The sequence below is a fragment of the Leucoraja erinacea genome, chromosome 1, assembly GCF_028641065.1.
Source record: "Leucoraja erinacea ecotype New England chromosome 1, Leri_hhj_1, whole genome shotgun sequence".
Classification (NCBI taxonomy): Eukaryota; Metazoa; Chordata; class Chondrichthyes; order Rajiformes; family Rajidae; genus Leucoraja; species Leucoraja erinaceus.
Genome location: NC_073377.1, coordinates 120308289 through 120318139, shown reverse-complemented (window position 1 = coordinate 120318139; position 9851 = coordinate 120308289). Strand labels below are relative to the sequence as shown.

Genomic DNA, 9851 nt, shown 5'->3' with positions numbered 1-9851 from the left:
TTGAAGGTTGAGTTCTAGGCATTGAATAGCTGCAGGTTTTGGTAAGGCTTTATCATTCTCAAGGTGATCCAGGGCTGAATGTGGTGCAAGAGTATGGCATGCTCTGTAGACCTATTTTTCCTGCATGCAAGTTGCAGGGGGTTAAGATTTTGTAGCAAGACTAGTGCAAATGTGTGCTATTACCATGACCAAAGCATTTCATTATAGTTAGACACAAAGTACTGGAGTAACTCAGTGGGACAGGCAGCATCTCTGGAGAGAAGGGATGGGCGATGTTTCGGATCCAGACCCTCCTTCAGACTGAGAGTCAGGGGAGAGAGAAACTAGAGAGATGGAAGAGTACAAAGAGAATGTTTGATGAATATCTGCAGTTCCTTCCTACACATTTTATTGTCGTTGATTTTATTGCTACTGGATGCTAGACATTGGGCCAGGTCACTTTACATTTCTTGGGGACCGGAATGTGGAAGGTTTTCTTGAAGCAGATGTGGATAGAGGACTGTTGAAGTGATAGGTTGAAGATGTCAGCAAAGATACTGGGCAGTTGATTGGTGCACGATTTCAGAACCTGGAACTCCATACAGGCCAGCCAATTTCTGAGAGTTTGCAGATTTTACGAGAATGAAAGCAGATCTGCACAGGGTGGCTGGGACAGTTCAGTTTAGTTTATTGTTATATGTACTGAGGTACAATGAAAAGCTTTTGTTGTGCGCTAACCAGACTGCGGAAAGGCTGTATGTGATTACAATCGAGCCGTCCACAGTGTACAGATACATGATAAAGGAAATAACATCTAGTGCCAGGTAAATTCCAGTAAAATCCAATTAAAGACAGTCCAAGGGTCTTCAATGAGGTAGATCATAGCTCAGCACTGCATTCTAGTTGTTCGTAAGATGGTTTAGTTGCCTGATAACAGCTGGGAAGAAACTGTCTCTGAATCTGGAGGTGTGCGTTTTCACACTTCTGTACCTCTTGCCTGATGGGAGAGGCGAGAAGACATGGTGACCAGGGTGCGACTTGTCCTTGATTGAGCTACTGGCCTTGCTCAGCCAGCGTGAGGTATAAATCAAGTCAATGGAAGGGAGCTGCCTCGCAGCTGCAAAGACCCAGGTTCAATCCTGAGCTTGGATGCTGTCTGTGTGAAATGTGCACGTTCTCCATGTGACCGTGTGGGTTTCCTCCAGGTGTTCTGGCTTCCTCTCACATCCCGAAGATATACTGGTTTGTAGGTCAATTAGCCTCTGTAAATTGGCTCCAATGTGTAGGGAGTGGATGAGAAAGTGGGATAACATAGGGCTAGTATGAAGATGTGATGGATGATCAGTGAGACGAAGGGTCTGTTTTCATGGTGTGTCTCTCCATTGATCAATACATTTTTTGACAATTTTCTGAAACCCATTTGGAAAATGACATCTTTGTTGTGCATATATTTCCTGGAAATAGAGATCAGAGGAGGATAGTTTTCAGATGGGATGAGAAGACAAAGCCCATTTGCCCCATAGATTGATGTGAAAGAGGCTACGTTGCTGTCTGTTTGAAAGAGTGTTTAAAATGTGACTCCTTGGAGAAAGAACAAAGTCATTTATTCCTGTCACGTGCTGACTTTTAAACAGTGTGCAAGCTTGGCAGAAGCATTTAACATAGAGGTGAATAAGTAAAGAGACATTGATCTCCATACAATACATCAGATGTCAAATACCAACTTCCAGCATCTATTTTGGCTCTAAGCAACGCCAAGAATGTTTAATCACCCTATGAACCAGGAACGAAACATTAAAATTCTTACCAGCTGCACCTTTACAGGTGTATCAGCGCAACAATAGAACAACTATATATATAAAAGATCATCAATAATACAATAACTTATCAGTAATGCTAGGTAACCAGGAGCATAATGGTGCAAACCAAAATGCGTAGTGAAACCTGAACAATGTCCACATTAAATCATGGGAGAGGTAGTTTTGTGGTTAGGTGCTTTACTGACTTGCTGTTACAGTGAAATTCACTGAGCAGACTGTAGATTTGCTTTGCCACCACCATGTAATTTAACCTCAAACTAAGTTCAGGGGTTACATGTTAGAATGGTGAGGTTATGTTTCCGTGTGCTCCATGTTTGTATTGCAGCCACTTAATTTAATGTGGGTTTACTTCTGCACCAAACTTGCCTTCATTTAGTTTAGTTTAGTTTAGTTGAGGGATACAGCAAGGAAACAAGCCCTTGTTTCAGCCCATCGAGTCCACACTGACCCTCGATCATTCATTCACACCAACTCTATGTTATTCCACTCTCTCATCCACTCCCTAGTAATTGGGGAAATTTGCAGAGGCCAATTAACTTACAAACCTGCATGTCTTTGTGATGTGCACCTGGAGTAAACCCTCACGGTCATAAGGGAACGCGCAAAATCCACACAATCGGCACCCAAGGTCAGGATTGAACCCGGGTCTCTGGTACTATCAGGCAGGAGTTCGACCAGCTGCACTACTGTCCCACTGCATTACAATTATTAATTTATTACATCATTAATTAACACATTTATCTGTGTGTTATGGGTTTAGAGGCCATAAGAATTTCATTGTTTCATTGCCAGTACATATGACAATTTAACACTCTTGACTTGACTCTTGGCATAGTCACAGTGAGAACATGAAATCTCCACACAGACAGCATCAGAGGTCGGGATTCCAGCAGTTTTGATGCTGTCTGCTGTCTGATCCAATTGATCCAACTGTGTAGGAAGGAACTGCAGATGCTGGTTTACACCGAAGATAGACACAACATGCTCCAGCACTTTGTGTCCTTTTTGGCAAAGCAGCATCTGTATTTCCTTGTGTCTATTAAAACTTTTCCTCCTAATGTGACTTCTGGTCAGCGGCAGATTACAAAATGACTTCAAGTGACATTTTGTTTAAATAACATTGGTGTAAGTGAGAACTCTATTGAAATTTATAGGGAGCTTCTGCTTACATGAGCTTGCAACGTGGGCAAAGCCCAGAGCGCCGTTCCGTGTGTGGAGGTAAAAGTAACGAGAGTCATTTTGTGTAAGGGCACTATGAGGATTGCCGGTGCTTGCTCGCTGCACATGCAGGCTGAATGCAGACCGACCTTCCGTCAACGGGAAGTGTACAGCTGGGCTCCACAGACACCAGACCTGTGAGTAACCAACTCTTTGAGGCGCAGCTCCAGAGCTGCCCTGAGCCGCAGCGAGGACTGTGCTCGCTGTTAGTGCTACACAGTAGAGCCTTTGACGCAACACTGCAAGAAAAATAGGGCTTGCTTTCTGTTCCCTCGGCAGCCAGTTTGGCCGGGGCTGGGGTCTGAGGTTGCTTCTGTGTTCCACTGGGATATTGGTGTGAGAATCTGGCCAGTGCCGAGCTGCAATGGGATCCCTTTTGAATTGTTTACTTTCAGAAGCAGTTGAGTTGAAAGCGAGTCTTTCATTCAGCATTTGAACCTCTGACTGAAGCATTTACTTCTGCGGTGTTACTTTAACAAACACGCTCGAAGTCAGAACTAACACAGAGACAGTTGAGATCAGCCTCGCTGTCTGACTTACGCCGTAGTTTCACTCTGAAGATTACTTCATTTTTTTAAAACCAATTTTAATTATTTTAAGGAAAATGTAGTTTTTAAACGCGTCTACCTGGCTTAGGTTACAAGAGCACAGAACCATCAGCCACTGTGCAGATTCGGTAGGAGTTTTACCTCTCTGCTCCTGTTTCTCTTCCCGGACTATTATTTTTTTTTGGGGGGGAGAGTGAAAGAAAGAAACAAGTGCATTAATTCTGCCTGCAGCTTTCCTGGACAGAAGGTACATGATTTATGACTGTCTTCTAATTTAGAGCTCTTACTCTAGCAAATGTCAGTTATCAATCAATCAGTTGTGCATTGTTAATTTCCTCTGGTTTCTGCCCTTCTCTGCACTCGTCTTCCAGTATCCCGGGGATTGCCGAGTTCAGCCTGTGTTCCGCGACCCTTTATTTTGAGGGATTTGGTGTATGAATTCTGTGCTAATTATTTAACAAGTCATAGCAAGATCAAACCGAGTTATTTTGAAACCTTGCGCTGATTTTTTCTTTAAAGCCTTCACCGCTGCCACCCACACGCCACCGGCGTGCCTGCCCCTGTGCTTACTGATAGCGTCTATCCAGATGGCTCTGCTCCCCTCCAGAGACTTGCTTGATTGGGAATTCACCAAGTGGAGAATTATAATGATGGAGCAGGACCTTGTACCCGCCCTTTGATATCCTGTACGGAGATTCCATGCTGTGCTGCCTATTAATTTCCCATTAATAACCTTGATATCCTGTGCACCAGATGAGTCAGTATCACATTAGCTCAGTGTCAAAATGAGCAATATCATGAAAAATGACTATCATATTTTGTTTTGTGTGCATTTGCATGGCATTGAATGTCAAGGCAATGTTGATGTAGACGTCAGCTGGAAAGACCATATGGTAGTCAAAAATGCTGTTGTATATTTGCAACAAATCTAAAGGATTAAAATTTTAAAACTCATTTGCAAGAATTTAGACGACATTGAAGATGATTAGCAGCCCAGGAGGTGTTTGAGAATGCCAGTGGTTGGAATTACCGAAAAATGTTGGAAATGTCATGGTCATTTTTGAATCCTGAGGTTTGAGGATTTGTGTTTAGTAAAACAGTACCTGTGAACAAATGGACACAGGGTGCTGGAGTAGGTGAGCAGGTCAGACAGCTTCTATAGAGAACATGAATACGACGTTTCGGGTCAAGACCCTTCTTCGATCTTGACCCGAAACACCACCTCTCCATGTTCTCCAGAGAAGCTGCCTGATCCGCTGAGTTACTGCAGCGCTTTGTATTAACCACAGTGGAGGAGAATTGCACTGTACCTTAGCTTATGGAAGGACCATTCAGAAACTTCGATTAGCATTTTGTATCTACAGTAAGATTTGATTCTCTCCCTACAATCAGTCTGCAGAAGGGTCCTGACCCGAAATGCCACCTATCCATGTTCTCCAGAGATGCTGCCTGACCTGCTGAGTTAACCCAGCACTTTGTGTCCAGCATCTGCAGTTACTTGTTTCTAAAATTTGTGATGGTTAGGTTTTTCATGAATAGCAGTGCCTTTCTCTTCATAAATACTGACACAAAATTAAGAAAGCAACGGAGATATCAAAGGTTGAATACTGATACATTAGCTGTCTGCTATATTATATATTAGACGTAATCTTATCTTAATTTCCTATTTCATTTCACTTGTGGATCTCGTGTATTACATATAAGTGGAAATGGATGTAATTAATTTCCTGATTTGAAATAATATTGCATGAATGATTGGGTTAACATATGATGAGCGTTTGACGGCATTGGACCTGTACTTGCTGGACAGGAAGAGGGGGGACCTCATTGAAACTTACCGAATAGTGAAAGGCCTGGACAGATTGAATGTGGAGAGGATGTTTCCACTAGTGGGAGTCTAGGACCAAAGGCCATAGCTTTAAAATAAAAAGACGTACCATTAGAAAGGAGATGAGGAGGACTTTATTCAGTCAGAGGATGGTGAATCTGTGGAATTCATTGTCGCAGATAGCTGTGGAGGCCAAGTCAATGGATATTTTTAAAAGCAGTTTGACAGATTCTTGATTAGTATGGGTGTCAGTGGTTATGGGGAAGTGGCAGGAGTATGGGATTCAGAGGGAAAGTTAGAGCAGCCAGGATTGAATAGCGGAGTAGACTTGCTGGGCCGAATGGCCTAATTCTGCTCATAGAACATGAACTGTTGACTGGTCATTACAATTTTTCCTGTGCAGAATGGAGATAGTCCAGGGAAACCTTGACAACGCTCTTGTCTGTGAGGCTGCTACAGTGCCCTTTAACACATTTATACATGTTGGCATTTAAAACAATAAAAAAAAAGTGGACAGGAAGTGGGTGTAATATGAAACTTCTTATCACAGAGAAGGCTGTTGTGTCTGATTAATACTCTTCAAAATTCTGCATTAAAAATAATTATGGTAATATGAGCCCTTATCCCACCAGAATTTGTGGGTAAATTGATGAAACATTGCACTTGGGTGACCAGAAAACAAGTAATCATCCGATTGGTGCTTTTGATGGTTGAATCATGCAAGTTTGTATAATTGTAGATATTTCAGTTCATCTGGATTAAAGCTGAGAGAGCTGTGTAGGCATCCTGAGTACTGAATCACCAATGTTTACACAAATTGAATCAAGGTACTCGGGTGTGATGAGCTGCCATACCCCTACCCTTTTTGGAGAATCAGACCATCATGTTTGGTCACATGATCAATTCCCTTCAATTCTTTTTCGAGGATGGGAAATAACTATTCAGGCTTCTGACCACCATTCTCTTCCATTTAGATTTTAGACATGAGAGATAGAATCTGGAAACAGGATATTTGGCCCAAATAGTCTAGACTTTAGACTTTAGAGCTACAGTGCAGAAACTGGCCCTGCGGCCCACCGAGTCCGTGCCGGCCAGCGATCACCCCGTCCACTATTCTACATACACTTGGGACAATTTTACAATTTACCAAAGCCAATTGCCTTACAAACCTACAATTTTTTTAAATGTGGGAGGAAACTGGAGCACGCGGAGAAAACTCACGTGGTCACAGGGAAAACGTCCAAACTCCATACAGACAGCTCCCATAGTCAGGGTTAAACCTGGCTCTCTGGCACTAATACAGCAACTCTACCACTGCGCCACCGTACTGTTCCAGCTCTAGCCTGATTCTCCAGTGTAGCGAAGAGGGAATTCTGCACTCTCAACGGTGTCATCATGTTGATGAGAGATGAGATAGAGGTGCCTTCAGGTAGACATGTAACCACTATTTGGAATTCTTCAAAGATCCTGATCCATACATACCATTCAACCAACATGACATCAACTAATTATCTGGTCTTTTTGTTGCAACTTTTTGTGGGAGTATAGACTGGTCACTTCCTACATTACAACGGTAATTCAAAATGACTATGCTGGTTGTAAAGTTATCTCAAATTCGGTACATTCATTGATATCTTAATGTCACACAATCAGTGCAACAGTTGTATCAAATCCTTGCGCTGTTGTTCTATTATTTGTCTTTATCCGTGAGCTCAAGTAGTAATGCATTTTCTTAAAAACATAGAGGCATGGAGTCATATAGCATAGGAGCAGGCCACCTCGCTCAGAGCCCCCTTCCGCCGTATGTGTGCCGAGGATAGTTAGTGTGTGTGATGCTGCATGCTGCCTCCTCCCCCACAACCGCACGTTGGGGGAACAGACCCAACGGGTCTGCACTTGGTCCAGTATTCACCTAAAACTGCCCTATCTATGTACCAGTCCAATTGTCCCTTAAACATTGTGATAGTAACTACCTCAAATACCTCCTCTGGCATCTTGTTCCATATACCTCAACGATTTGTGTAAAATAGTTGCCCCTCGATTCCTATTAAATCTTTGCCCCCCTCATCTTAAAACTATGTCCTCTGGTTCTTGATTCCTTACTCTGGGTAAAATACTGTGTGCATTTACCCTATCTATTTCTTTCATAATCTTATACACCACTGTATGATCACCCCTCGCCCTACAAACATCCTAGCCTGCTCAACCTCCCTCATTAGCTCAGGCCCTTGAGTCCTGGCAACATACTTGTAAACCTTCTCTGCACCCTTTTCAATTTAATATGCACCCTTTCCAGCTGAATCTACATCCGTTCTAGCTTATTACAAAAACCTACAAATCCTATCGAAAGAAAACAAATAAATAGCAATTCTACAGGTTATCCATGTGTAGGTCCTTGCACTTCTCTGCTCTGATGTGGACTAGAACACAACACTATGAAGACGAGAATTCTCCAACTTGAACTCTGCTGCTGCTGCTGCTGCTGCTTGACCTGCTGTGTGTTTCCGGGAATTTTTGTTTAAATTTCAGATTGTCGGCATTTGTAATTTTAAAATCTAGCACAAAGATGCTTAGCTTGAAAAGAGTTAGTAAAACATTGGACCAGATTGTTGTGGCTTGCATGAATCATCACTGGGTCCCAATACGTCTCACCTCCAACCCGGCCTTTCCCAACTTGGCCTCAGAATGGCGTCTGAAGAAGGCTCCCGACCCGAAATGTTCCCCCATCCATGTTCTCCAGAGTTGCTGGCTGACCCGCTGTGTTATTCCAGCACTTTGTGTCCTTTTCTGTAAACCAACATCTGCAGTTCTTTGTTTCTATCTTAGAATGGCGTATCAGAAGGGACAGACCCCATTTGGAACATGTGCCTTGCAACTGATGTGCTGACCTTTGGCTGCCTGATTTACCACCTCTAAAATGGCCCCTACTCCACATCAAGCACTAATGCTTGGGTACTCTCGGCCAAGGCATCCGGCGAAGGCACCATTATCTATTGAGAAGTGCCACAGAATATCCTGCAGCTTTCTCAAAGCTATATAAATAGAAGCTTTTGTTGTTGATAAAGAAATATTATATGCTGCAGTATTTTCCACACAGTCACATTTTATGCATGAGTTACTGTGAATGAAGAGGCAAGCAACAAAAGAAAGATAATGCAGATGCTGAACTATCTGGTGAAACATTAGGGGCATATTGAAGGTCACAATGTGAGCACAATTTCTCTTTTCCTCCCTCTACAAGTGCCACCCAATATGATGTATCAAGAGAGAGTTTTTTACACCAGATATGAACCAGAACAAACGGTGACACTGTGACACAGCTGGTGGAGCTGATGCCTCACAGTTGAAGAACCCCAGATATGATCCTGACCTCGGGTGCTCTCTGTGTGGAGTTTGCACGTTTTCTCTGTGACTGCTTGGGTTTCCTCTGAGTGCTCCGGTTTTCACTCGCATTCCAAAGAAGTGTGGGATTGTAGGTTATAAATTGGTCCCAGTGTGTGGTGAGTAGATGCGAAAGTGAGAGAAAATAGAACGAGTGTGAATGGGTGATTGATAGTCGTCGTGGACTCAATGGGTCAAACAAAGGGTCTGTTTCCATCAAAAAAGACATAAGGTGCTGGAGTAACTCGGCAGGTCAGGCAGTCTTTCTGAAGAACACGGATAGTTTCAATTTTAGGACCCCTCAATAAGGTTTCCCCTCATTCTTCTAAACTCCAGCGAGTACAGGCCCAGTGCCAACAAACACTAAGCATACGTGAACCTACCCATTCCTGGGCCCCGATGCAACAATACTATATTTGGTGCAAAAGTGTTGACATTGTGAAATGTCCCAGGAGAAGATTCTAAAAACTTCAATACTTGACTGATATCTCATTAAAGTAATTCATTGCTTGCGAAATGCAACTCTCCACAGATAGCAAGAAGGCTGTTTCCTAAATAGAAATCAGCAATAACAAATTCAATTACGCCAAAAGCAAGGCCAAAATAGAATCAAAGACTGCTGCTCTGTCTTGATGCGAAAGAACCATTCATTCAGGGATTTATTTTGGTTTTGGATCATGAGATGGGAAGCATCACAAGAGAATCGACGTGCCCTGAAGCAATTTGTAGAACAGATACGCCTTGAAATGTTACAAGCGTTTCTACACACTGGCATACACGGGTTTTGACCCAATTTGCAGCAACAGTATTAGTCTGTCAGTTCAGAGTAGGAGACATGAAGTGCTTGAATAACTCAGCAGGTCAGGCAGCATCGAGGTGGACTTGCGAGAGGATATGGACCATTGAGAGTGAGGTGGACTGTCGAGAGGGTAGGGAGAACCGTGCCATCGGTTGCAGAAGGGAGACCCGCGCTGCCAGGAGGGCCGCCGAGGTGACGCCTAGAATAAAAGGGGGGCCCCTGACGAAGGGGGGCCACCGAGATCCAAGCGGGGACGCAGCAGGAGCTGCCGAGAATGA

General features: G+C 43.3%; 1 protein-coding gene across 1 annotated transcript in view; it reads left to right on the top strand.

Annotated features, from left to right (window-relative positions):
* The first annotated feature begins 3226 nt into the window (after positions 1-3226).
* LOC129701196 (chondroitin sulfate N-acetylgalactosaminyltransferase 1-like) overlaps positions 3227-9851 on the top strand; it is a 211129-nt gene continuing 204504 nt past the window's right edge. Inside the window, exon 1 of the mRNA XM_055642302.1 lies at positions 3227-3812. The gene's annotated coding sequence lies outside the window, so the exon portion shown is untranslated. The remainder of the gene's footprint in view (positions 3813-9851) is intronic.